We start from the raw sequence: 7,336 nt of genomic DNA, 5'->3' as shown, positions 1-7,336 counted from the left end.
GCTGTCTGTGATGCTCTACAGCTGCCTGTGCACTATTCCATGTGTGCCCACTTCCAGGGCTGGGAAGGACCTTGCCTGCACATGGGTGCTGGTTTCCATGCTGGCCCATACAGGCTTCGGTCTCTGAATTGGGAAAGGGTGTGCTGCCACAACCACTCTGTGCGAACGGAGGTTTGCTCTTCTGCAGCCCAGGGAATTGATCTGGCTCCCCTATGCTTTGATATGTGACTACTACCACGGATCAGATGTGGTGATACGCTGAATTTAAGCATTTTACCAACTAGTGGAAAAGAAGCTAACCAGGATTTCCTCAGTAACAGTGAGTGAATAAGAAAGAGACCATTGTTGTATACCTGTCTGGCAGCAGGCGCAGAAGATACAGAAGACCTACTCCCTGGCTTTGCTTAGGGGACCCAAGTACTTCTGATTGAGGCTCAACCTATGAACTGTGTTAGTCCAGTAGCAACCACCGGAGCACCAAGATTGGGTGGTCTTGGAGTCGGATTTCTTGGGAATGCAGTCTAAGGTAGGTGGTAAACTCCATCGAACTCTAAATGCAGATGCAAGACCGATAGTCAGCAAGTACCTTAAGGAAAAATTGAAAAGAACTTTGAAGAAAGAATTCTAGAGGCACTAATTCTTTGAGAGGTAAACAGTTGCGGTTCCTGCAGTCTGCCCGGCGGATTCAACATGGTGGGATAGTGAATCACCTCCGCAGGACTGCCACCAGCCCCTGCAGGGCACATTTCCTCTGCGGCAGTGTGCCGCTCAGGGCTCGAGGTCATCTGGGAAGGTTTTATGGTGCCAAATAACTCTCCGCTCTGGTAGAGAGTGTTACAGCCGCCTATCAACAGCTCCACATGTCTATGGAGCTGAGGGAGATTGACTGCCTCTGCACCCTCTGCCAGCAACCTCCCGAACCCTTCTCACCAGGCAGGGAGACCCTCTCCATGTGCCAGGGGTCTGTGAAGATGTCAGTTAACCCCCTGACCCACCTTGAAATACAGACCAAGGAGTATAACACATGCGCGAGTCAGAGGGCCGTTCAAAACCCTGTGGGGCAATGAAGGTAAGGGCCAGCATGCTGGCTGAGTTAGGGTTCAGCCACAGGCTTGTGGTGGGGGCACCACAGCCAGTCTTTTCTGCTCTGTCGGAGAGATAGAGCATGAGTGTGTATGAAAGAACCCAAAAGATGGCGAACTATGCCTGGAAAGGGTAAAGCCAGAGAAGACTTTTGTGGAGGTCTGTATCAGTACTGATGTGCTAGTTGGTTATCCGACCTGGGTATAGGGGTGAAAGACTAATCAAACTATCTAGTAGCTGGCTCTCTCTGAAGTTTTCCTCAGGATAGCTGTCACTCGGAAACCCAAGTTTTGTCTGGTAAAATGTATGATTAAAGTTCTTGGGCCCAATACGATCACAGGCTATTCTCAAACCCTAAATGGATAGGTAGCCCGGCTCGCTTGCGTGGAGCTGGGCATCAAATGTGAGTGTGTAGTGGGCCACTTTTGGTAAGCATTACTAACACAGCAGGATGAACTGAATGCAAGGTTAAGGCACTCAATGCAGATGCTCATCAGACCCCAGAAAGTGTGTTGGTTGATGTAGAGAGCAGGACAAAGCTTTGGGAGTCAGACTCTGCTAAGGAGTGTGCAATAACACCTGCCAAATCAACTCGCTCTGAAATAGATGGCGGTGGAGCATCAGGCCGATACCTGTATATTGCGGTGCTGAGAGCTGTGGGGGGGGCTAAGCAATGATAAGTATGAGTGCTGCTGCTGTGCGCAAAGAAGCGAGGGTCCTGGTGCAGCTACTGTAGATACACATCTCGGAGGTAGTAACAAATTTTCAAGCAAGAACTTGGAAAGTCGAGGTGCAGGAGGGTTCCATGTGAACAGCAGTTGAACATGGGTCGTAAGATATGAGCAAGCTCCATTCGAAAGGGGTGGGCAATGACCTCCGTTGCCCTCATACATTTGAAAGGAAGTCAAGTTCAGATCCCTGAACCTGGAGAGGTGTAAATGGCCACCCTCATCATGTCCAGTACGGTAACACAAACAATCCCATAGAAGCTGACGGGAAACCTGGGGAGAGTTCTATAATCCGTGATGTAGAGCAGGGGCCATGGAATGGGTTTGACCTGAAAAAAGGGCTTGAGTCTTGGAATGTGTTGTGGTACCAGAGGTGTCCAGTGAGCTCTCATTGGTCCTTGAAAATCTAAGATAGATGGCGTACATCTCACACTGGCCGTGCCATATCTACCACAGGCCTCCAAAGTGAAAAGCCTCTGGCATGTTGGAACAATGCAGGTAAGGGAAATTGGTAAATCAGATATGAAACTTTGAAATAAGGATTGGATCTAATAGCGGGATCAGTTGGGCTGGGGCGCTAAGCAGAGGTAGACACACTCTGCAGCTGTGCACAGAGTTTCACTCCAGAGCAGCAGCGAATCTGAATGCAAGATGGGCAAAGGCCCAAGGTGGGTGTTGTTGCAATTCGTTTTCTTCCCATTGCTCTGAATGTCAAAGTAAAGAAATTCAATGAAGTCCAGGAAAACGGTGGAAATAAATATGACTCTCTCTTCTCAGTTATAATGACCTTTTCTGAGTGTTCCGCTGGTAACTCTCTCTATTCACTAATGGGGAGAAGTCTATACAGATAGGCCAAACAAGATATCTATCATTGTCATGACAATGTAAGCGAGAAATGATGACTCTAACAATCCCTATTCCAAATGGGGTTGTTCCTGGATAAGAAAAACACATTAAGATGGAGAAAGGAGGTGTCTTTTCCACAAATAATTAACCTTCTTATCGATTTTGTGAACTTCACAACCAGCTCCATTAACACAATGAATAAAATTGAATTGAATCACACTTTGTCACCATGAACTCTGGCCATACTAAGCGATAATGGGGAAATTATCTACCTCAGTGAAAGCATCGAATTTGTAGTTGCATCAATGAAAAGTGTAACAGACACAACAAGACTTGAAAAACTACCAGCTGTTTAAGGAGTCACTGATAAATCTAATGACAAGAAAAGTGATTTCACAAAGAAAGCCACATGTTGGAAATATTCCAATGAAAAATACAATTACAAGCATTGCGGTAACATAATGAGAACCTTCAAAGAACTTAAAAAACATGTCTCCAACAAGCAAATCGGGTTCTACCTAAAAACATAATGCTCACAATTTGACAAAAAGGTTGAGTATCACAACAGTGCATGTCACTATGCCAAATGCAAAGGCAGAAAAAAGTAAAGGAGAGCTACAATTCCAATGCAGTGTTTGTAATTTGAGATTTGAAATTTGAGATACAGCTAAAAGCACAAAATAATGCGAGGCTCCTGGCTCCAGCAAGCAGCACACCTATGACCACTGTTCAAGGTGAGTACCGAAATGTTTGAGTCCCAAACAACATTCCAAAGAAAGATATGAAAGATATGATAAATGATAATCTCAATAAAAATCATAAGAAAAGATATGCAAAATCAAAGGCTATTAGGCAATGTTCAAGAAAGACTGAAAGAACGTTGTCAGAATAATTACTGATGGAGCAGAAGATGCCACTTGTCAGATCCCTGCTGAAGAAATGTACAAATATTACAACGACATTATTGAAAGAGAACAAGAAAAAAACTGAAATTCTTCCCAATTGATAGAATTCCAAAAGAATGGAACTACAAACATATGTGTAAAGAAATCACAATTCCTGAAATAATAGGTGCAGTTGAGGAAGCCAATTTATGAAAGCAAGGGGCCTAACAATGTTCAAAAGAAAAAAACAAGTCTGCTTCCAGAATACAATCAACTTGGTTAGAAATGTGAAAAGGTCCAGAATGTATCATAAAGAACAAATCAATATTAACTCCCAAGAACATAGCCATATTGAGCGGAATAAAATAAGCAATTGGGACCAATTTCAATTGGTGCAGCATTCATGAAGTTACTAACAAAAATCCTGACCAAAAGACTCACTTGTTTAACCCCTCCCATGCTCATGACGAGCTCAGCTCGTCATGAGGCACAGTGGAGCTGTGCTCATGACGAACTGACCTTGTCATAACTCCCACGCCTGTGCAGGCGTTCTATTGGATTGGGTGGAGTCATGACGAGTACAGCTTGTCATGAGCACAGCTCCACTGTACAGCATGACGAGCTGGACTCGTCAGGAGTACCGCAGCGCCGCGTGCGGCCCCTCCTCCGATCACCGTGGGGGAATTAGCCCCACGTGGAAAGGGGTTAATAAATGTGAAAAACAGACAGAAAGGCTTCATGAAAGGGAGAAGATGTCTTCAAAACCTGACACTCCTACAAAATATCATAAAAAGGGGAACATAAAAATAATGAGTACCATTGAGTTGGGTAACATTAAGCACCTGTTATTCAGTGCCAAGATACTCTTCTGGGTGAACGTGCTTTACAAATACACCCTATAAGTAGTCTCTTGCGATGATGTTTGTAGACATTTTAGAAGCATTTGATTCTGCCAGCGCTATCACATCATACGGAGTCTCGAAAGACAAAGGGTTCAGTCATGTATCTGAGATCTAATAAGAGACTAAGGGCTAGAGGTAAAACGGTTCGAGTCGCAGAATCAGACCATTTGCAAACCCCAAAAATGCAATTTCAAATGTATAAAGCCCAAATTGCAATTTGGTAACCTGTTACTAAGGGCCATATGTATCAAGGTACCAATTAGCGATTCTGTAATAGTGATTTTTAAGAAATCGCTATTTCAGAATCGCTAATTGGTATGTATCAAGAAAATTGCTATTTTTTAGCGATTTCTTGATATTCCTTAATTGCGAATTCGCAAATAGCGAATTCGCAATTAAAGAATACTTTCCCATTCATTTCTATGGGCCAGGAGGCCCATAGGAATGAATGAGAAGTTATTCTCAATTTGCGATTCGCAATTTGCTAATCGCAAATTGAGAATAATTTCAAGGGTGCAGGGGTGTCCAAAGGACACCCTGTTGCATCCCTGAAATATGCTTGGGTGCACATGTGGCGCACATACATGCCCTAAGGGCATGTATGTGCGTCACATGGCACTTTAAAATATGCAAAAATGTGCATTTTTCAAGGAATTCGTAACTTACCACCAACTAGAAGTTGGTGGTAATTTGCGATTCCTTAAGGCCATTTAGCATTTTTTTTGGCTTCTTACATTGCATTTAAGGAATCGCAAAATTTGCGATTCCTTAAATGCAATCGCAAAATAAGTAATCACAAATTTTGCGATTCCTTATTTTGCATGCAGATTTGGGTGATACATACCATTTTGCGAAAATGCGTTCACAAATGCCGAAATTCTGCGAATTTTGGCGTTTGCAAACGCCTTTGGGCATGATACATATGGCCCTAAATCACAATTTGGGTTTGCGATCAGTATTTGGAAGGGGTGTGTTTAGGGTGTCTCTTCCAAACACCAATTTGCATTGGCATGTATGAATGTTTTGCAACCGAAATGTGGTCGCAAAACATTTGCACTTCACCATCAACTCAAAGTTGGGGGTAACCCATTCACAAATGGGAAGGAGTTCCCCAAGTGACCCATTCCCCTTTGGCACTGGTTGAAAATGTTTTTTTTAAGACCACTGACTACTCTTAAAAAATTTAACTTGAACGTTTGCTTTTTTTTCTTTTTAAATGTATCTCATTCTCTTTTAAGGAAAATGAGCTACGTGGGAAAATAAAGATGTATTTATTTAAAAGCAGTCACAGACATGGTGGTCTGCTGACCCCAGTCTGCCACCATCCCTGTGATGGTAGCAAATCGTAGCGGGTCACTAAGTGCAACCTACCTCTTTAATATTCATGAGGTAGGTCTATTTGCGACCCCCTATGAATCGCTATTTCAGGAATTGGGGCAAATGAACCCATTTGCACATTAGTGATAGCGAACAGTGATTCGCAAAAAATAACTACTTGGTAATCCTTTTGTGTAGTGTTTGTACATCTAGTCCTTACACACAGTTTCATCCACACACTTCAAGGGAAAAACAGTGAATCTACACTAGAAATAATAAAGAATAATGAAGCCTAGGGTCAAATAAGGAAACTCACTATCCCCACTGTTGTTTAATATTGCCTTGGATTCTCTTATTTGTGTAATTCAAAAAAGAGGCAAGGGTTTTACATTTGGCTTAGATGGATTTATTGAACCAATCAGTATTTTAGACTTTGCAGAAGACTTAGCTGTACTCAGTAACACATGGAAAAGCATGGGTACGAACTTGAAAATCATTGAAAAATTCAGCGAAACAATAGGGGCCTGATTTAGATCTTGGCGGAAGAATTACAACGGGGGCAGATATCCCATCCACCGAAATATAAACCTCATTATATCCTATGGGATTTATATTTCGGTGGACTGGATATCTTTCACTGTTGTGACGGAGGAACCAATCCACAAGATCTAAATCAGGCCCTAGGTCTAAAACTAAATGTCAGAAAGACACACCGATTTTTCATAAGTTACCACAAAGACAAAATTAGTGTGAATAATTGCAAATCATGACAGTTTGAAAAACAAACATCAATAACATACACCCAGTTGACAGTGAAATGTCACACAGGTCATGCAAATACAACAAAATAAATGAGGTAGTCACAGAATGGGCTAAAAACTTGACAGTCTACCACTCAAAGAACTGAAGACTTGACTGTTTGACCAATAATTATGTAATCAGGACCTGGTCCAGGCTGCTGGAGCCTCTGCAAGAGTCTCTGACTTGACTTGACTTGACTCAAGGCACACACAAGGTTGAAATACTGTGCCAATACCTAGTTCCTAAGCTGTCATTCATACTGGAAATGGTAGGCTCAGAAACAAAGACTCTCATTGTCCCTAGATGTGGAGGCACTGTATACTAACATCCCCTAAGATGCAATGTTGGACGTAATTGAAGAAGTCTTGAGAGCCCAGAAATGGCAGTCCCTATGGCACATACACTTTATCATCGATGGTGCATTATTAGCATTGAAGACAAACTTTTTTCAGTTTGAGAATATCTATATTTACAGAAACAAGGGACTTCAATGAGGAGCACCTTCGCCTCAAGTTTGGCCTGTCTGTATATGTCACATTTCTAACAGAATCACATCTTGTGCTATGAGAACCCATAAAAGGACAACATCAACGTATGGCAAAGAGTTTTAGACAATACTCTGATAGCATGGAAAGGAGAACTTACAACTGCTGATCACTCTGTTGAGTGGATTAATAGTCTGAACCCATTCCTACGATTCTCCAAGAACTTTTCTGATTAGGAACTCCTGTTCCTGGACCTTACTGTTGTACATGGCTTCTACCACTTTCTAGTT

The 7,336-nt window shown here is 42.5% G+C and overlaps 1 pseudogene; it reads left to right on the top strand.

Annotated features, from left to right (window-relative positions):
- The first annotated feature begins 258 nt into the window (after nt 1–258).
- On the top strand, nt 259–2,293 carry LOC144778582 (28S ribosomal RNA; annotated as a pseudogene).
- The last annotated feature ends 5,043 nt before the right edge of the window (nt 2,294–7,336 follow it).

This window comes from Lissotriton helveticus, chromosome 1_1 (assembly GCF_964261635.1).
Source record: "Lissotriton helveticus chromosome 1_1, aLisHel1.1, whole genome shotgun sequence".
Taxonomy (NCBI): Eukaryota; Metazoa; Chordata; class Amphibia; order Caudata; family Salamandridae; genus Lissotriton; species Lissotriton helveticus.
The sequence above is the reverse complement of the archived record's forward strand: the minus strand, read 5'-3'. Positions and strand labels throughout refer to the sequence as shown.